Source organism: Oxyura jamaicensis, chromosome 15 (assembly GCF_011077185.1).
Source record: "Oxyura jamaicensis isolate SHBP4307 breed ruddy duck chromosome 15, BPBGC_Ojam_1.0, whole genome shotgun sequence".
NCBI classification, from domain to species: domain Eukaryota; kingdom Metazoa; phylum Chordata; class Aves; order Anseriformes; family Anatidae; genus Oxyura; species Oxyura jamaicensis.
The window spans coordinates 12,201,880-12,223,115 of NC_048907.1; the positions used below are offsets into that span (position 1 = coordinate 12,201,880).

General features: G+C 43.6%; 1 non-coding gene across 1 annotated transcript; it reads right to left on the minus strand.

Moving 5' to 3' along the window:
- Nucleotides 1–4,272: 4,272 nt before the first annotated feature.
- On the minus strand, nucleotides 4,273–4,345 carry TRNAV-AAC. The gene has a single exon. It is a non-coding gene; the product is annotated as a tRNA-Val (tRNA).
- Nucleotides 4,346–21,236: the final 16,891 nt, after the last annotated feature.

The window sequence follows — 21,236 nt, forward strand, 5'->3', positions numbered from 1 at the left end:
TGCCAGCAGCTTACATACTTTTGAAATTCACGCAACAGGACTTTGAACGCTGGTTAACTCAATGCTTACCTTAAAATTGTTACACTACATCCACAGGCACACGATGGATTTGGGACATTTCTCAGCTGAAAAAAAATCTATGGGCATCGTAGATTTGAGTGAGAGGAAGCCCACTGATAGTAGCAAATGAGATGATGATGCTTGGCTTATTCAAATGAGTATCTTCCTTATGTCTTGTGTGTATTACTATTTGTATGCCTCTATCAGATGTGTGTTTGTGCTAGTTTTGTAGGTGGGGCATAGAAAATCCCAATTATCACTGCTAGAGAGGTATCATTCTCCTTTCCTCAAGCAAAGGCTGAACTTTTCTTACTGTAAGCCGCTGTCACAGGTGATAAATTATCCTGTGAAACTTGAACTTGTGTGTGAGCAAGCTATCTGCCGCGACTGTCAGGGGTTGCTTTCCCCAACACATATACTTCTTCCTTCACTCTCCAAACTTCAGCTAGAGATCTAGTTTTTGAAGCTGTGTGTTCTTCTGGAGTGTCTTCCCATCCTCTTTCCCTTTGGATTAAGCAGCCACAGCCCTTTTACCTTGCACAGTGGAAAAAACAATAGGTTTTGTTCAGAGGAAACAGCGTGTGTCTGGCTTTGTGCGATGCTCCTCGCCCTTCCCTTCTGTACAGTCTGTTGGGATGCGGGTGCAACTACCTCATAGGATGTTTGATTCCAAGAGGCTGAATATTATAAAATTAAGTAAATAGCAGTAGAGTAGCTGTATGTCCAAACAGCACAACAGTTCCTATTAGTTTGGATACCTGGACCTTTCTCCTTCCTACTGCTCAGGTAATGCAATGCCTTCACATGCCTGCCAGTAGGGATGTGAGCTGTCTTTCTAATTTGACCAGCTGGACACATGCTAAGTAAATCTTGCTGGTATTAACAAGGCTTTCAGGGGCGTTAGACCAAGCTAACTCCCACAGTCTGTCATTGCACCTTTAAATCATCGTCAGAACGGGAGCACCGAGTCTTCCCAGAACTGTATTAATTGGATTTCATGCTACTGGGAAGATGCGTGCTTTGTGTCTTGCATAGCAATTGCAGACACAGCCACTGAAGATTTTAGCACCCCGCGTTTTACTTTCCTTCCTCCAAAACTGCCATTCCTCTTGAAACTTTTAATAACACCAGCTTACGTGCTTTTGTGAATCAATGTTTTGAAGGAGTAAACAAAACCGTACTAGCTTTTCAGCTAATGCAAATCAGCCAAGTTTTTGGCTGATTCTGTCAAAGCATATTTCTTTCCTTAACCTTTGCGTGGCTTTCATTCATGACGGAGCGCCTGACACCATGGTGGCCTTAGGTCCATAAAACAAAGTAAGCGTAACTTATGCATCTGAAAACTGTCATCTTTAATCTTGATTTCCAGAGTGCATTGCTGACCAAAATGCAATTTTAAAAGCTTTATTCCCCCTCTTTCTGTTGAAGAGGTCTAGTCAGAAAATAGTGGAGAACAAAACCATTTTTCAGCCCAGATGAAGTGCATAAAAATTACAAATTGATTTTATAGTGCCTGTTGAACTTGCTTGTTCAATAATAAATTATTCCAGTTATAAAGTAACCAATGCATCCCTTGTAACTACCTACTCTCTGAACAGTGGCAGACTACAACTTGTATTAATACAAACCATATTGAGCAATCAGTAGAGCATATGCAGTGTTTCAATGCAACATCAGCACCGAAATCATGATAAAATACTTCAGGATGCCAAGCTACTCTGTGGCAGGGAGCTGGTAATTTAGTCTGGTCTTCAGAAATGTTCTCCTGGAGCTAGAGTGGAGTTAATGGGGGGGGGGAAACAGGTTGGCTGCCAATAGAAGGCTGAGTGGCAGTTTATTTGTCTGTTCAAATCAAGTATCAGATGCCAATTAAAAGGGTCTCCTGCAGTCGCTAATTAAGAAGCACTGAGGAATTGATTAGCCATTTACCAATGACTGTCAGTACAGATGCGTTTGTTCTATTATCTCAGTGTGTACTTGGGGAATTGACTAGTTTCTATTAATGAATTTGAGCATGTTCACATGATGAGCATGAGAGTTTGGCTTTAAATTTGTTTTAATATATAAACCATTCATTCTATTGACTGGCCCATGCTCTTCAGCCACGGCTCTGCTTTCTGTTGCTTCAAAGGAATTAGTCTACTAGGACTATTCTGTAAGGAGAGCAGCCGTTCAGGTATCAGCCGTCTCGTGGGTGAGGGTCAAGTTGTCGTTTGTTCCACTAGTCTGCTGCTAGCACTCCGGGCTTCCCTCTCCCGAGTCCTGCAGCTTCAGGAGATGCATGAACCACGTGCAGTACGTGGTGAGCCCTTCGCCGTGGGGTGACTTGATGGGATGACAAGTAATTACAAAGCATTGTTTTGAAAGGCACCAGCTGAAGATCTGTGTTGTGCTTCCATATTGAGGCTGTAGGTAAGATCTAGAAGGATTTGGGGCTGTTGGCCATGTGATGGCCTTGGAGAATCTGCCACTGGAAGGTGACAGAAATCCTGAGAACCCCAAGGATCGTGCTGGAAATTTCAGGGCTACTTTCCAGAGTCCTTTTGAAGCTTATTAGGTGCCCTAAAGCTGTGGGAACTTAAGGTCTTTTGGCAGTTTGTGTTCAGGGCTCTCAAGCCTCCATTTCCTTCACAAACATTTAGGCAACCATTTTTGATAAAGAATAATACTTTTCTCACTGTTTAACCTGAAAATGATTCTTCTTCTGTTTTGGAAAAAAAAAAAAAAAGTTTTCTGTATCAAAACTTCTTGTTAAGTTTTTCCGGTGAAAGATAGCTGTAGCTACTTCTTGCAGGAGAGCATTGTTCAGCACAGAGCTTTTGGAAGCTTGTTTTAGACTTTAACCCAGTTTTAGTCCCATGTGAAAATCTCCTCTGGTTTGCATTTAATATTTGCAGAAATTACATTTGGAATGAGATCCAGTACAATCTTAAATTCAATGGCTGAAAGGAATACCTTTAATCTCTCCTGTTATTAGTACTAAAGGGGCTTTCAGAGAATAATAAAGCTATCAGTTTAAGCCCCTTAATTCTTTCTTTTACTCATTTCTTCTCCCGCTTTTCCTTTTTTATTCTTCTGATATGCATTTTCCTGTTTTCCTATGCCATTTTCACCTTCTTTCCCCTAGTTCAAAGCTCTGTATTTAGTGCTCTTTTTCCCCACTCCCAAACTCATTGTAAAGTCTCTAAACTATTCTTCTCCTTTCTTCCTCTTGAAGCCTTCACTGCTTTATATTCTCTGCTCTATCTCAGCCCGTTGCTGTCATGCCTCTGTTTCTACCAGTGTGGCCGCAGAGGGTGATGCGCAGCGGGTTGTGGGGCAGCTGCATCCACTTTGCCGAGGGCTCCTTGCACGAGGCAGCTGCTGGTCATGCATGGCAGCAGCAGCTCCAAGATGCTCTGCCTGCACAAAAGCTCAGACAGCTGTGTGGCAAGAAATGCACTGGTCACTAAGTGGTTTGGGAATGCGTGGGAATATATTGGGCTGGTATTTTTGCTGTTTAACCACTTAGGCTGCTCTCCTTTTTACTTTGGAAGTAGCTGTATGCAGTTATAGTTAGTTACTGCTATTGCCCTGCATGTTCAGAGGCTGCTGTAAGGGTAGCTGTAGAAAAAGAGGTCACCCAGATGGCTCATTAGAATCAGGAGCATCAGAGGAGGCAATCAAAATCAGCCTTGCCTGATGATATATAGCTTAAGCTTTGTGACTAAACTAAAGGAAACTCAGGAACGGAGTCATCATTTCTACAATATTTGCAGTGGAAATGGTTATACACAGAATCATTGGCTTGGGTTGGGAGGGACCCTAAATACCATCTAGTTCCACACCCCTGCCTTAGGCAGGGATGCCACCTACTAGATCAGGTTGCTCAGGGCTTCATCTAACCTGGTCTTGAACACCTCCAGGATGGGCATCCACAGCTTCTCTGGGCAACCTGTTCCAGTGCCTCACCACCCAGCAAGTGAAGAATTTTCTCCTAGTCTAAATCTCCCCTCTTTGAGTTTAAAACCATTTCCCTTTCTCCTGTCATTATTGATTGAGTTCTCCCCCTTTTTTATGTGCCCCCTTTAAGTACTGAAAAGCCACAGTGAGGTCCCCCCAGAGCCTTCTCCTCCGTATGCTGAGCAGCCCCAGCTCCCCCTCAGCCTCTCTTCACAGGAGAGGTGCTCCAGCCCTCTGAGCATTTTCATGGCCCTCCTCTGGGCCCAAAACTGTTTCTGCCTGGTTTCGAACCAGGGACCTTTTGCGTGTTAGGCAAACGTGATAACCACTACACTACAGAAACACAACCATTAGCTTTTATGGCATAGGAATGCTGTAAAAATAAGTTGTTGCTGCGCAGGTGGCTGGGTGCTGTGGTACAGCCACACCGCTGCCTGTGACACCCTGCCATAGAGCTTGCAGCTGGAGTAGGCAAGACTGATGCACGGTCTCATCTCTTACCAGTCAGGGCCAATGCGACTCTTCCTGTGGGTTTTAATGAGTGTTGAATGATGAATCGGATGAGGGGGATCACAAGTCCTTTCTGAAGAAGATGCTTGATGGACTGCATAGAAAGTCTAAGCAGCCTGACCCACTGAGGTCTGACTCTTGTGTTAGCCAGAGACAGAACTTCTCTGGCATTTTTAGATCCAGTTGTTGGACATTGTTAAGTGGACTGCATGAGAATAAATAAAGTGAAGAGAGTGAATTGGAAAATAAAAGATTTGGATTAAATTTAAGACGTTCTTTTTACTAGGTTTTGGTGGCTCTAAATGCATATTGTGCTTGAAATGTTTCTCATGACTGCAGTGTTTTTGTCAGTTTTGTATAATGGAGTAAAATGTTATAGCAAATGCTTTTTCATGGCTGCGATCCTTTATAGTCATAGAAACCTCACTGTCAGTTGTGAAAATACAAAGAATAAAAATAATTCACCAAATTGGATAAGCTGTGATATTGCAGAGGTCAGCCAATAAGAAAAAGCATGTTTTTCTGTCTGTGATGATAGACACAGTCCATTCTTATGTGCCATTTTATTTCCATCTCTCATGAAGCCCAGGAACTGAGAAAATGACATTTTTTTCTTTCCAGTGATACAACTGAAGTTGTGTTATGTATTAATTACATTTGAAAGTTGTTCCCTGTTGTTGCGATATCTCAGTGTAGCGTAAGATGAACTTTGTGTCACAGATGAACGAACTTTGAGTGTCAAACGTATAATATATAAAGACAAAAATTAGAACCAGACAGCAGAGAACGAGGCTGAGACCCAGACCTCAGGACTCTGGCACTGTGGGGTCTGGGGTTGCTTCTGAGTCCTCCAGTCCCATCCCTTGCTGCCACTCCCAGCTGTGGGGATCCAGGAGGATCGTCCTCGCCCATTAGCACCCCTGGAATGACAACTGATCGTGCAGCCATAGGCAGGCCTTTCTAAGTCAGGACTGCTTCTGCCCCAAAATGGTTGCTTTCAAGAGCTAATTACTGCTGAATTTTGCATGATTAACGCTTACCAGAACAGCTACAGTGGGCATTTAAATGTTTTTAGCTCTCTTTCCTTTGCCTTGAGTACATCTTGACTTGTAATTGTACGCTTAAGGTTCTGCCTGAATTAGGCATCTCTGAGTCTCCATCTGAAATAGAAAAAATAATAGTTCATTGCCTCGTTTGAAAGTTCTGCTTAGAGAATTCAGGATTCTGGTGAATCAGCCTGATTGTTTATAAAAAAAACCCTTTATACAGATAAAATAGGAGGCTTTTGGCAGTGCTTCCTGTTTTAAAGGAGCAAAAAGAAAGAACAGAAGCCCAGTTATTACTGAGGATGAAGTGTAATTAATTGTATGCAAGGATAAACCACACGTTGGCTTGGAGTGTGCGACAGATGAGTTTGGATAATAAACAACCTCATCTAACTTTCATATTGGTGTTTATGCATGGCAATAAATATGGAAATGGGGGCAATGCAGATCTGTCCTTGGCACCAGACGTCCCGAGTTATATCTTCTAGATTTCCTCTGTGTAGGGAATTGTGTGCAAGAGTGTCCAAGGTACAAGCAACCCTGGTGATGTACATCAGGTACAAGAACGCGTGCCAGGTAACTCGATGCTCAACATCTTCACAAAGTGCACTGCCCTCCCCGGGCTGGCATCACTCGGCTAAGCAGGATTAGGCTCTTTCTGTTCTGTTTCCAAGGTCTTGTTAAAATTTCTGCTCTGTATTTGGGGTTGGACTGGAAAAGCAGAGCAAGAGGAAGGGGGGGATAAAAAAAGAAAAGGATTTCTACTTTGAACTTGTGAAGATAAGAACATGCTTTAATGAGAGGAATGAGATGCATACAGGGCTGCGATTTCCTTCTGAAGTAATTGGCATTGAGAAATACACTGTAATACCAGCTAGTGTTATCGGGGACGGTACATCTGAGAAGGATCCAAGGAACAATCAAGGTCGTGTATTTTGTAAACAGATTTTTGCATCTAGATGTATGCTGTATGCTGTTCCCCAGTACAGATAGCAGTTTTATTGTCTGGACATGCGGGTGCTTTGGTGCACATCTCTACACGAAGAGGAGTCTGAATTGGATAAATGACTCTGAAATATTAAACAAGTAGGCAATGGACTATTTCTGTAACCCAGAGTGACAGATTTTTGATGAGACTGGACTTTGTTTTTAAAATCCCTGATAGGCTTTTTTCCCCCCTTAATTTAGTTTCAAAGATATCTTGGTTTTAGGCAGCTGTCTAAAATATCTGTTGATCAATCCTTTCAAATCTATTTAGGCTCTCCATAGGTAGTGAACTGAACAGGGAAAACTGTTTACACAGTGACTCCATAACAAGGTCTGAGTAAGCAAATCATCTAATTCTTACCTTAAATATGTGTGTTAATTTTCACTAAATGCAAGATAAACGTTATTCAGTCTCGTCTCTCTTCTACCATTTAAAATAAAGTAATCATGAAGTAAAAAAGCTAAAATACCGAATGTGAATGCAGGTTTCATAAGCCTTCGGGCCCCGAGGATGATCAGGTCTCAGGTGGTTTGATAGAAATAGGATGTAGGTGTGGGAAGAACAAAGGCTGCATTGCTTGTGACTCACCTTGCCTCCCTTCGCTGCCTGCCAATCAAAGCCAGTGTGCTCAGATCTCCCACCAGTATTTCCTTCGTGAGAAAGCATCTGTAACAGAAGATGACAGCCCAGGCCCCAAACATGCATCTGCCTGTGCACGTGTGTACACCACCCGAAGGCACGTGTGGCTCCAATGCTGCCCAGTGTTACAGACAGGTGGGCAGAGAGGCAGGGAGCCTCAGCACCCATGCGACATTGAAAGGTAATTGGCTTCTTGGGAACATCGTTATCTAGTTCCCGTAGCTCACTGCTTGGATGGTCACCGCCCTCATGCAGCGGTGTAGTTATCCCAAGGGCCTCTTAGTAGGGCATTTCTGCAATCCCAAGTGGCAGCTGCTGCTTGTGCGGGGGCCAAGCTCACCTGAGCCACAGCGGCTGGGAGCAGGCGCAGTTCAGCCGTGTTTCTGACCTGTCCGACCGCCGTAGGGTGGGGGTGACTGAGACTCATCAGGCCTCGCAGCTCCTGGGATGTTTTGCAAAGAGGATGGACTATTTCTCTGCAAACTTACTGGTGGTATTTTCTCAAATATAAATATCATTTCCCCTCCAGATATCTGCTGGCTTCCATTTATCAAAGTGACAGCCAGCCAGCAAGCAAACCTCTCAAAACGTATGATAAAATTAGCTGCGATCGATACTCCACTCAAAGCAATATGATTAAGCCTATGAGTTTAGGTTTAATTCTATCCTGCAGACTGCAGATGACACTGTTTCAGAAGGACTTGATTTTTACAATAATCAAAAGATAAGCACGGATCAATTTACAGTTCTTGTTGGCCAACTACACTTAATAGGAAAATAAAATGCCAGGGAAAATAATACTGACATCTCTGTTGCAGAGAGACAGATCTAAGCTATCACAGACTCCAGGACAAAATACTAGCAGTTTCATCACACAGTTTTTGAGGACTCCAAGTTATGATGAATGCTGAGCCAAACTGATTCATGTTAATCACTGCCTCGCAATTAATTTGGCAATGCAGAACATAGTTTAGTTTTCATAATTGGAATTATTTTTTATAGGTGAATATAGCACTGATTAACCTTACTGCCAGTTCAGCGAACAACTTGGGCAAATGTCTACTTTTGAGTATTTGAGGTAGCACGAGGTTGTTAGTGTGACTGACTCGTCAGGAGTTGCACTGGTTATAAGCAAAGGAACTTTCCAGGGCTTAGATCTTTTCCTTCATATACCCGATAACTATGTAATTTGGTCTGCTTTAATGTTATTTCTCCCTGATCGCTGCCTTCGGGTCACTGAGAGCTCCACAGAGTGTCACTGGTTCGCTGCCAGAAATTACTGTTAGGTTTCGAGCACTTAGCACAGGGTGTTGTATCACCAATGTCAGGTTTCGTGTCAGTAGGGTGCATCTGGGCATGGTCCTGAATAGGAGAGTGGAGAAGCTGCTGGCAATGCAGATACTTGCGTTCAGGATCCCCTCCTACATGCTCTCACGTCCCTGTGCACGTGGGCAGCTCCTTCCTTTGCGCTCCTGGCCGTGATCCATCCTGCCTGGAGAGCTCTAGCTGGGGTGCTGCCTTGTCGTTGTCACCCACTGTTGTAACGCTGTAATGCCGTGTCAATGAAGCCATACATCAGGTCTGCTCCGTAACAGATACCTTCAGAAAGCTAACAGTCCTAAAAGTGCTCTCCAGTGCACTGTCCAGACACCGTGCTGATCTCTTTTCCCAAGCTGATACAAGCAAGATGTTTCCTATTGTGCGCTGGGGGTGGCTGCTGACAGAAAGTTCTCTGTGAAGGTATTTTGTGTCTGCAGTTTGTTCTGCTTCCCTTTGATCTGTTACCCTGCTTGCAGGAGCCTTTCCTTGGGGCTCTCTGATCGAGGTCCTGCCCTAGGTCCGGGTGGAGGTGTTCATGTCCTGGGTGGAAGAGGGATTGGCAGAAATTGCAACAGGGAGTAATGCAGGGGGTTGAGAGTAAAGGGTTTTGGCAGCTTTCGCTGGCAGCAAATCCTGAGTGTATGATAACGCTTACAAAGGAAATGTCAGGAGTCAGTGCCGTGTTAAAGGAAGCCTGAACTAATCTTTCAATTTGGGCTGTAAGAGCTTGTTTCACAGTGGTGTGCACATGTGTGCACGCTGTGTGCCTTCCAGGGTGTGCGTGTGAGTAACTCCTGGCCTCCGATTCCTGTAATCCCTTCCATTGGGGGAAGAAATGAACCCTTATGGTGTTAAATGGATTTTGGGTACATTTGGAAGAAGAGCCATGTCTCAGCACATTTCCAATCAATGTGGTTCCAGACAGAGCCTTTAGGTAGCATGTATAAAAAGCCAGCAGCTGCTGGAGCTCTAGGTCTGCCTAGCAGGAAAGCTGCATCTGCGCTGAGACTGCCCTGCCTGCTCTGACCAGGCCTTTGTCTGAGAAGGGGCGGTGGGTTTGTTATAGGTCACCTGTGGATGTTTTCTCCTGAACAAGTTCATCCTGTTCAAAATATGGTCTAGCTGGTGAAACAGCTGCCTCTTGGGTAAATCATCTGACTGAAGGCACAGTCCTTTGTCAGATGGTTTCACGTGTCCAGCTAGGTTAAAGGAATCCAACTGCCAATGTGTGCTGCTGTCAGCAGCTGCGTTGGCTTGGGCATATCCATGTGTGCATTGTCCAAATAAGAACCTGAAATAATATCCTGAGCTTTGTTTGTCCTGGTCCAGGTTACACGGTAGGTCAACTTGCAGACAGCAAGCCCTGCTGGACTCCTGAACCCGGAGGAGCAGGTGCTGGGGTGAGCACCACGTTTCTTAGGTGGTTGGAAGCATGCAGTCGTCCGGGTACCAGAGACCATGCAGCTGGAATTGCAGCCCTGGTTTCATCAAATCATGTGCACATGTGCTGTGGCTAAGGCTGCCGATAGCCTTGCAATTGTGTGTTGCTTAAGTTGACCCCTCAAAGCAGTGATTTCTGTTGCAATGCACACCAGATTTGGGAGCTTGGTGTCTCATGTTTTAGAGTCAGGGCTTGGCTAGGGCTGTCCTTCGTGACAGGGGCAGCATCGCACCGCAGTGCTTGCTTCCTGGCCCCTTGGTGGTGTGTTTGTCAGGAACAAATTTGCTGCGCAGAAAGGTTTTTATTTTAAAGTGTATTTAACTTCATGCTCTTCAGCCTGACTTCAGAAGGTTTGCCTGTAGCTGAGAACTACAAATGCCTTCATCTCCCGTGTCAGGACAGCCCGGTCCCTGCGCTTTGCAAAGCAAATGAACGGTGCCTGTAGATCGCTCTGACACCAGGCAACGTGTGCGCTTCGGCCTCGCTTGCAAGGCAGGAGAACGCATGCGAGCCTCGTCTCCAACGTGTAGACATCTGACGGTTGATGTGTACTGCGCGTTACGTTAAGTGCCTCACAGATGGCAATTGTGAGAATCTGTCTGGCTGTATAGCACAGTGGAAAAAAAATGTTACAAAGATGAATTAATGACTAAGTGTTCCTTGGCTGTAGCTGCACAATGATGAGAAAAAGGGAAGATGGCCTCGCGTTCACACACTCCCCCAGAGCTTGTCTCTCCGGAACGTGGCTTTCCAAATGCCACCGGAAAGCTGCTAATGACTTCATCTAAAACGTTGTAAATGGCAAAGGATTGCAAAAATTAACTCATCTTAAAAATCAATAGCATTTAAGATGTGTGTTCCAAACAGTGACAGCGCTAGTCTGAAAGCGTCCCCTGATTCAGCAGCTGAATGGAAATATCCATTAGAGAACAGGATGCTTCCTGCCGAGCCACCCACGCCTTTCTCTCCTTCGGAAGTAATTCATGTTCCTTCGCAGCTGGTAATGGCAATGATTCCTCTGTGTCTCCAAGGTCCTGAGGCACGAGGAGAAATACTGAAACAAGAACCAGCACCAATGAGAGTGTGAAGGCAGAAGTCAGACAGCCAGCTTAGATGCGGTGTCAGGCAGGTGGGACTGGCTTGGTCGCAGGGAGGGCTGGGAATATGCTTAAAGGTGAGGTGTGGGGCTTCCAGACTTTAATTTGGGACAGATTTTTGCTGAATTTAGAAGTACTTGGGTTTAGGAATGGGAAGGTTTGGTGGGGAGGAGATAAAATTGTGGTGAAGGATGGAAGGTGCCAGAAGGCCCCAGGCACTCTTATTGCCGTAGGATGTAGGCCCTGATACAATGGCGTGACAGGGGCTGACAGCTCTGCCGGGCAGATTTGACCTGGGGCTACCAGCTGTTACTGACACTGGCCCAGGGTTTGAGATGTTGGGACAGTGGGGAGTGACAGAATAAGAGAACATGACAACAACTTGATCTAGGACTAGGCTTAGAAGCATGTTTCAGGACACCGTAATAGATGGAAACTTGGTAGACATGGGCAAGGGCATTTAATCTGGTAATCTGTGCTTCTTGTTGAGGTTTGAAGGAGCATGTAGGCTACGCTAGGCTAGCTGATGCCTGCAGGGATTTTCTTACTATGTTAAATATGGGACTGAAAATACAGGTAAAACTAGTCACTCATGTAGAGATCAGCTAAATAAATTTTCCCAAGGGCTATGGTAATTCAGCGCTCCAGAACAAAAGCAAAGGTCAGCCACAGAAGAGCCTCTCCAGGTCTCCCTGACCTTTATTTAAACCCTGGCTTGCTTTTTACTGTAAGCTGCATTTGTAGGCACGGCATCTGTTCCCTTCCTTCCAGAATGACGAACACAGCTGCTGGCCATAGGGTGCTATTCTGCTCCACCACATGAAGCTTTATGGTCCGCTCATAAAAGCAGATTTAACAGTAGCTGAGACCTAAATGCAACAGCATTATTGCAAAGCAATCCAAGCTCAGAGCCCCTGCTTCAACAGCCTCTTAAGAAGTTTGGCTAGACAGCAACCTGCAAGCCACCAGGGGAAATGGAGAATGACTCCAAATTTGGCTCAGTTTCAAATGCAGTTTAACGCTGATTTCAGCTGGGTGAAATTCTCTGCAGGGATCTGCAGTAGGCAGAACCTCACTTCAGGCTTCCTTATGCTGCATCACCTTAGTTTATCTGGAGAGAGCTCGTGTGCTCAGTCCTTGATGCATTAGTTGATTCTCTGCTGACCTCAGTGCTCCTCCATTACTCCCAGCAGTCAGATTCAAGAACAAAAGGAAGTTTCATTATTGCAGTTCAGCTGCAGCCAGAGAGAAAGGGCTACAGATACAGGGAGCAGCAGACAGTGAAAGTGTGTGTGTATATGATACAGTCTTCCTTAAAACACAATAGAATAAAAAAGCCAAGGAGCAAAACAGAAATTCCTGGCAGAATGAAAATCTTTAACCACTGGAAATCATTCCCCTAGTGATCTCCATCATAACAAATCCATTTCTAAATGCCAGTCCTTGCTTCCCTTTTCATTTTTCTTAAGGCAGTTTATACATGCAAAACTATTCTCTCATGTGTTCTTCCAAGAAGCCACCGGTGAAAGATGAGCCAGGAACAAGCACAGCTTTAGAACAAAAGGAGCCAACAGGTTCTGTGGGAAGCAGAGATTTTCCCCCACCTTTTGTATCCAACCCTCTTTTGTACTTCTGGTACACAGGCCCACAGCTTTTCATTTCCTGGAATCTCTAATGGAGATCTAACATATAACTTCTAGGAAATAACCAAAAAACTCTACTCCAAGATGCCTTATATAGGATGGAAATATCTTGACCGCTGTTCTTTAAGAGAATTATTCAGGAAGCCACTGCTGTTACTGCTTCTTGCGGTAGGACTAAAGTGCTGTCAGGACTTTGATAAGCTACGTCTCCACAATTCCACTGCAGGGTTTTGTTTTTTGATTTCCCTGTTAGGGTTTGCAGTGTCCCAGTTGTGCTTTGAGGATCCGTTTGTTCTTAGTGAGACTGCCCCAGGCGTTGTTTCCTAATATTTCCTAATATTGTAACATGCCTTTGTTATCCTTCTGCATCAGGCCAATACTGTGCTACTTGGGTGATCCTGAATACATGCTAACTAATTTTGTACCACCTTAGTACTGAAAACGTGCCAAGCAGTTTGCCTTTTCCAGGAGCATTGAGATGCCTTTGGAACCAGGTGCATTATCCAGTCAGCAAACAGCACGGCAGTCTCTGGAAAAACAAAGTAGTTCAAAGCAAAGTACCTGCATTTTACCCAGGGCGTGTGAGTCAGCAGGAAACCTCGCTGAGATTTCTTTATGTTCGTCTGGGTATTGCAATAAAACAGCGATACATTCGTATCGGTCTCCACAGTACTCCACTAGTACATCTAAATCACCTACAAGAGCAAAGAGCAACCCCCCTCTTTTTTTTCCTTACTTAATGGGCAAGCTTATGAAACATGCTGTAGGATTAAACTGCATCTCTGTCCTAGCTGCACCCCTCTAATGTCAGCCCAGCTTTGTAAGGTACGAGCCATTTGGACAGAAAGGCTCCTACAAGCCAGCAAGGGATATCCCCACTCCAGAGCCACTCGCAAACATCCTTCATTTGTGAAGGTCAGGGATTGAAAAAGACAATGGATGGGGCTGAGCTGGCAGCTGCCCCACGGAGGCTGCATGCGACTCCAAGCGCACCTCCATGGGAAGGCTCTGCTGTTCTGGAGGAGGCTGTACTTGAGGCTAGTAAGCACCCATTTCCCTTGAATACTGGAAATGTACAGGAAAACCAAATCTTGTGAACCTGCTCTGCAGCCAGCCCTGGCTTCCCAGGGGCGCGGAGGCGCAGGATTCCAACTGCCTGTACCAAATGAAGCAGCAGGAGCCTTGAGAGCAGGAAAAGCCATTTAGAGCTCTTCTGCCTGTATCTTTTACCACTTAACTTGCTGTGGGGGTAGATGTTAATTTAATGAGTTCTCATTAAATGATCTTCCAGTAGCTCAGATAGGTCCCAGCAGGTTCCTTCAACATGACATAGGATTTTGTTATGTATTGTTTGGGCTTAATTAATTTATCTGAGGGACAGTTATAGTCCTAACACAAGAGGGTGTAAAAAATAACAATGAACAAAACTTCCTGGAGAGTGCTTCTGTCTGTCCCCACCTCTGCCCCTGCTATTTTTAGGGTGATATTTAAAATTTAGTTCAGCTTTCAATGTTGATTTTTTTTTTCCAAAACCTTCAAGCTAAATTATTTTTAAATGTTAAAAGCAATAGCCTCAAACAAAGAAAAATAATTTTAAGCAAAAGCAGTATGTATGACCTAAAGCAATTTGAAGTTAATCAGGACTTATTCTGGGGGGGTTGCCTGGAAAAAACAAAACAAAAAACAACAACAAATAATTGGCTTGAGATCAACCTGAAACCATTTCCTACCACTCTTTTTCAAATTTCCCCCAGGAGATGAGTTGTTCGCACACTGTTATCAGGATGAGTCGGGATAGAACAATTTCACCCGAGATGTGCGGTTATAAGCAGTGTGTGACATGTCTGCAAGCAGCAGTTATAAGCAAAAAGATAGGCTGTCCATCTGAAATTGAAGCTCAATAGAAAGGGAGGATAAAGTAGTAGTTTTGAAACAAAGAAACCATGCAAGGCTGGTCACAGGTGATGCTTGTCAAGGCTGTCCATAAACACTAATAGCTGCCATTACCTAAGAAGCCATCTTGCGCTGGCAGTAACTGAGGACTAATCAGTTGCAAGGAGGACTGCTTGTACCTCATTCGAGCCTTTACTGATCCAATACGAACAACAAGCAGTAAAATATTTACTATTTTTAGGGTTGAAATGGCTGCCAGCTGGCTCTGGAGAGAGGCCCCTCTGTGGGACGTGGCCGTGGGCTCCAGCGCACTCTGCATGATGCTCCTGCAGCTCTCTCCAGAAACCCCTCCTGCTCACATCAGGCAAAACACGGGTTTAACACGGGGATTTTACTAGAACAGACAAGCCCCTCAAAAAGCAGTCAGGTCCCTTTCCTAGGTGGCATAGCTGACTTCAGCTCTTTGCCGTGCTCCAGGCCCTCCTCTGTTAACAAGCGTAGAGCAGAAATACCCCGGGGTCCTCCAGCGCTCTTTGTTGGTCCTGCTGTTATCTGTATCACTGAATGAGAGAGCTCAGATCAGGCACAGAGTGTATGAGCAGGATGCTCAACAGCTAATTTTGTGTTTAAAAAACTGATTTTTCCCTTATTTGGACTAACAGCTTATCAGAGTGAGTCAGGCCTGAAGAAATGAAATGCCGTGTTACATGGGTTTACATATAAGTTAGCTCAAATTTTCTTAGAGACAGACTGGATGTTTTCTATTAGTTTAGCAAAATTTTCCAGTGATTGGGGTTTTGAAGGCCAACACAGTCTCTGCAATGAGCACAGCTGGTGGTGTTAGAATTGAGTTTTCATTGGAGACGAGGTGTGGTCTGGAGGCTTGTTAAGAGCTGGACTGATGTGCCTTCAAATCGAAGGCAACACTGTTTAAATAAACTCAACACCCCGTGGTACGTTTATTTCAGGGAAATACAGAAACAATTTCAGACCCCTCTGATAAATAAATAACATGTCAGAGATGGCAAATGATATTTTAAAGGAAACTCTGGGTTAGTATTTTCATGTGTCTGAAACAGTCAAAGTGAATCCAGCCAAGGAAGACTTCAGGTAACAAATATCTTAAGTCGTTTTTCTGGTGGTGATGAATTGTGAATGAACTGAGCTTTCTGATGGACAGAGGAATTGAAGATGTTTACAGTAGAGCAGTTCAGGAAGTCAGGACTAGGTGAATTTGTTCATGGAAGAGGATGTTCTGTGTTGAGTCGCTTCTGAAGCGCCTAATCCTGTAGCATAGGGGTTGTAGTACAGAGTGTCAGCTGCCTCCGAGGGTCCTTGTTCAGTGCCTTAGCCTTGCTGTGGATGTGAGCAGCTTATTTTACGCTGGTTGATGCTGAAGGTGTCCAGCAGTTACAACACAAACGTAGCTGAGCAGGCAGGGAGTTACAGTGAGAGAGGGGAAACTGAGACCTTGGCCAGGGTATTTGGCAAGTCTTGGGCTGAGAAGCATAAATATTCAGTGCTTCTTGGGTGGAAGAACAAGGCCCTTTCCAGAAAGGGGCAAGGAGACCACCAGAAGAGTGCAAAATTGATTTTTATCACGTCTTTTATATTGAAAATACAAACTGGGGGGGTGACTGACTTTCCGAAGGACATCTAGAGTACTTAACATAATAGACCTGTAGTTTCTGTGCAGTTTAATAAGGCTGTAAGATGTGGTTTATAGCTGACTTCCTCTTCCTCTGCTCTGTGTTGGTCCCCAGAAAGTATGCCTGCAGGAAATCGTGGTGTGTAGGGTTTTATGTTTTGTTTTGTTTTTGGAGAAGAGATAGTTGCTCTTGATTTTGTTTGAAAAGCTCCTGATGTCTGTTTTTTGTTTTTATTTGGATTTGGTTTTAAGTGAAACCCCAGAGCTTTCCCAGTTGCAGAAAGGGAAGGGTGTTTTCTTTCCTTTTTGTATCCCCAGAAATAATTGCTTTGAGTTACCTGCTTCTAGCACTTCACGAATGGAACTGGAAGCTGCTGAAATTTAAGGAAATCTAATGCAAGTAGGCAAGCGATAGTAGGAAATCAGTGCAGTGATGTTAAAATAAACAAAGCTTTGTTAATGAACTTCTAACTCATAGACAGAGAACAGTTCTCAGAATTGCAAATTGTTTTCATACTTCAATACTCTTTCCATTATAAAGCAATTAACTCTTTTTTTTTTTTTTTTTTAAAAAAAAAAAGAATAAAAGCATTTGTCTCAAACATGATGTTTTCCCGTCTTCCCAAATATCTTTTTGTAGTTTCTTAGTCTTTACTGCTTTGGATGAAAGATTCCCATTCTTCACTGTGTCATGGACACAAGAATCGCTGATATGAATTTTCATGTATTCAGTTTCCTAGAGCAAAATGGGTGGTTTTGTGTTGACTTATATTTTCTCCACTGAAACAAGTATTTATTTCATTCATAAGTACCTGCAGCAAACTAGAAATGCCTACATCTTCATGAGGCGGTGTGTATTTTAGCAATTTATTTACCTTAAATAGTGATTTCCTCTAAAAATCATAGCAAATCTAGATTACCACTGTGATATACATTAGTGAGTTTATGCCACATCTTCAGAATATCTATTACATTTCATAACTGGAAGTGCTTGCCTTGGCCATCTTATTTCAGCATCTTTTACTTTCACTGCCTGCTCTTTGAACTAATCAACAGCAATCAAAAGGGGAGAGGAAACACAGTATGTGCAAAAGGTAACAAGGTGCTGTAATTCATTCTGTGCTTGGAGAAACAGAAAATGCACCAATACTTACTTCAATGAAAATAAAATGTGATTTACATTTCTTAATACAACAACATCAATGACGAAAATCCAAGAGCAAAAGTGTCATGAATATGTTTTTTAGGGTAGGCTCGTACCAAACTGGAAACATGACTTCAATTCCTTTGGGCTTCCATGAAGTCCCATCATATTACTGGAATGTGAAGTGCATTATAAATACTGAATAGTTAAGATGGAATAAATTATACAAATATTTGGAGCTTGGAATATTAATTATTTGTGAAACCTCTTTGCCCTGAGAATTCTAGACTGTTCAGGAGAATAGACCAGGTAGTCTGAAAAGCTAAAGGTGAATTTCTGGGCCGGCTGAATTCATTGGCTGTTTTGTCATTAGTGTAACAGGGGCAACGCTTCCACCAGTGGCACTTTACAACTCCCTAAAATTGAAAACGTGCACCCGGCTGTATACTGAAAGTCCATGCTCATTATATCCAAATACAGAAAATGATGGGGCTGTGCTCACTTTTTTTATTTGCATTTTGGTTTTAGTGGCCTTCCTTGAGAGGGCTTACAACAGAATTTTGAGATCAAATACTATACGTAAATAAAAGAGGAAGGGGCAAAGAACCCTTGGCATATTTGTATCCAAAATTTCATTTGAATTGATTTGGAAATGGGATTTCAGCTCAACTCTTCCTCCTCAGGACAGTGATTGCTGTACTGGGTTGTCTTGTTATTTGCTCTAGATTTTTTCTTTTCTATTTTTTCCCCTCAAAAAGAAGCAGACAGGTGTAAATATCAAAATTTTACAGGATTGAAAAATTCTTGTGTCCACATTTCCCACTTAATGCTCATTCTTGAAGATAAAGTAGTTCATAATTTTGTTTTTCTTATGAATGAGCTCAGCAAGCCTTTGTTTTTAGGTGCTCTGTTAGAGAAGGTGACCTTACCTCAACACTCGCCTTTTACTCTTTTTGATTTAAAAAAAAAAAAAAAAAGAAACAACAACAAAAAAGCCAACAAAAAACATTTACTGGCAAAAAGATGTATGGGAGATACAGAAGTCCTACTATAAATTCTGCTTTTTTTTGGCTCTGCTTTTTAATGCCAAAAAGCTTTGAAAAAGCACTTGGAATCCACAGGGGAGAGATAAATTAGACTCCAGCTGACATGACTGAATTTTCAACTACTGAATATTTTACAGTTAGATTAGATAATGCTAGGTTCCACTAAGCATAGCATCAGGCTCTTTGGGGGTTTTTGTTTTCAGATGCAATTTGAAAATTGAAGCTAGCAGCCAAAACCATCGAATACCTTTCCCGCAGTAAGTGACTCACCGCCTTGCTCAAAACCAGTGTCAGACTTTTCAGAAAGTTTGGAGAAATTTGACCTTTCCTAGCGTTCCATGTAAGTGATCTGTTTCCTGCCTTTTTGATTAAGGCTCACCTTTTTCTCTGGGAGCAGCAGAAAAATAATGCAAAGGGTCACTTCGGGCTAGCTGCTTTCTGGCTTGTGGTGATGAGGTAGAGCCGCTGTCCCGGCCACATTGGCAGGTGGCTGTGGATGGGAAGTCCTGCACTTCTCCTCTCCTGGAAGATGTGAGAAAGCTTCATCCTGCTCCTTCTGATCACCCTCACAGTCGTGCTTGACATTTGTTCCTGGGCTGGGAATTTTGCTGTCATGCTACAGAGATGTATTTGGTTAAGGAACTCAAGACAATGTAGCTGAGTACATGCATCATTCATTTAATTTGATCTTTTAAATAGGGTCACAAATGTTTGAGGCTGAAAACACAAGTACAAAGCTGTATGTTTTGGAGTCAGACAATGCAGGTTTATTAGGCTGAGACATCCTAGAGCATCGTGCTATGAATTCTTTTGGACAGAAACGGGGTGAGGGTGAGTGCCAGACATCTGCTGGTATGGATCAGTGAACTGAGGATAATTTTATTCTACTCTTTATTTTCATTCGTGCGGTTTAAAATGGAAAAAAATAGAAGTTAATTCTGGAAATCTTTCTTGACAATGGTGAAACCTTACAAGCTGGAATGAGAGAGAGCTGCCTGGACTTTGCTAAAAAACATTTCTCTGCAGCTACATTGTGCCTCTAGGGCAGCTTTGAGGTTCTGCTGTGAGATAAACCTAATGCAATCTTTCTGGTGAAGCTTTGTGGTTGCTCTGGTGTTGGAAGTGGAATCATGTACCCTCAGTCACATGCTGATAATCTCTTCTGTACAAATGGTGATTCATCTGATCTGTTAGTTTGCTTGATACGAATCCTCCCCCTTCGTTTGAGAAGAGGCAGCGTATTTTTCAGCCTTAGGATTGCGGTAGAAGAGGCTGCTGAGCTGAAGGTCAAACTGTTTTTTTCCTTCTCCCTGTAAAAGAAAAGACCCAGTGCTTATTCCAGTGTTTTAATGTTGAGCTGCTGCAAGGCCCTTGTGCCCTTTACGGGGTAACACCTTTGTAGAGCGTGACACTGGGGCCATGGCGAGGTTACTGGAGCACAGAAATTGGTTGGCGTGACCTTGTGTCGCTGCGTATGCTCATGGAACAGCAGCCTGGGAGTGTGTAAAAACATGTTTACTCCTCAACTGGCCCCAAATTCTTTACTTGCATGATTGTTCTAAATTCTCTTGGATTATTACTTCTTATAGGCTGAATTACTGCTGCTTGCAGCGAGGAAGGAAGGAGTTGGCCCCCAGGGCACTTCGGTGCTCCTCACAGGAGTGCAGTGAGAAAGGTGTTACGTCCTGCTGCAGTACCGAGGCTACATAGTCCTTCAACAGCAACTGCATCAGTATCCTGCTTTTTTTTTGTGCAGCTTCCTTTCTCAGTCTGCCTCGTCTGAAACGCCAAGATATGAGATCTGTAATCAGTTCACGCAAATAGTTGCACTGCCTGCTTTTTCTTTCTCCATTTTTGCTCTAGTTTTTCGGAACAGTTGCATTTACACCAGCTCTTTTGCTGGCCCTCTTTTTTTCTTCCCCCCTACAGAATCATCTGGTCTCTTACATTGTGCTGATGTGTGGAACTTTGGGGGATATTTACATATGTGCCAAGCCTTACGAAATGTGCCGAGAGGTGTAACCTCTGCTTGGGCAAGCTGTTTTCATTTTCTCACCTACCAGTTCTCCTCTAACTTGCCCTCTCTGCCCCTTACATTTAAGGCACCTTCTGTTTCTCCAACAAAGCAGTTACCTTTTTCATGGCAGTGGCAGCTTGTTACTCCATGTAGTCACTAGAAAAGATGCCTCAAGTCTTTTCCTTTTGCATGCTGAGTCTGTTGGAGGTTGTAGAGTAAAAGCTGCCGAGTGACTGCCACGCACCCACTGCTGCACAGGTCCCTCTGGCACAGCAACCAGCGTGGCTCAGCTGCCCCAGAGAGGGATGGATGTCTGTGGTGGGCCAGTTTAAGAGGTAGGGAGTTTTGTGAGCCTAAGCAAGGATAAGGAGGTACTGCTGAATTTTCATGGAATTAGAGAGAGTAAAATTAAGGGTGTTTGCTCTAGTTGTTTTCAAGTCACTTTTTCAAGTTGAGGGAAACTTTGTAGAAGTGACAAAATCATATGCTGAGTATAATTGCAATTATCACACATACTCAAGAAGACTAAGTCTAAGAATCTGTAAATACAGTGGAAAATGGAATAATTCATTTGTGTTAATGCTTGGCGTTGGGCAAGGCATGCAGTTGCCTCGTGTTCTCTAAGTGGGCTTTAAGCATCTGCATGAATGGAAACAAAGATAAGAGTGGTAAATTCTGCAGAAATGGACCAAGTAAGGTGGTCTTGCATTCAGTGAAAAAGATCCTGTCCCTTGTTAGGAGGGGGCTTGATCCTACACTGTGTACCCCCAGCGTCCCGTAGCATCTCCACAACAGTTTACGT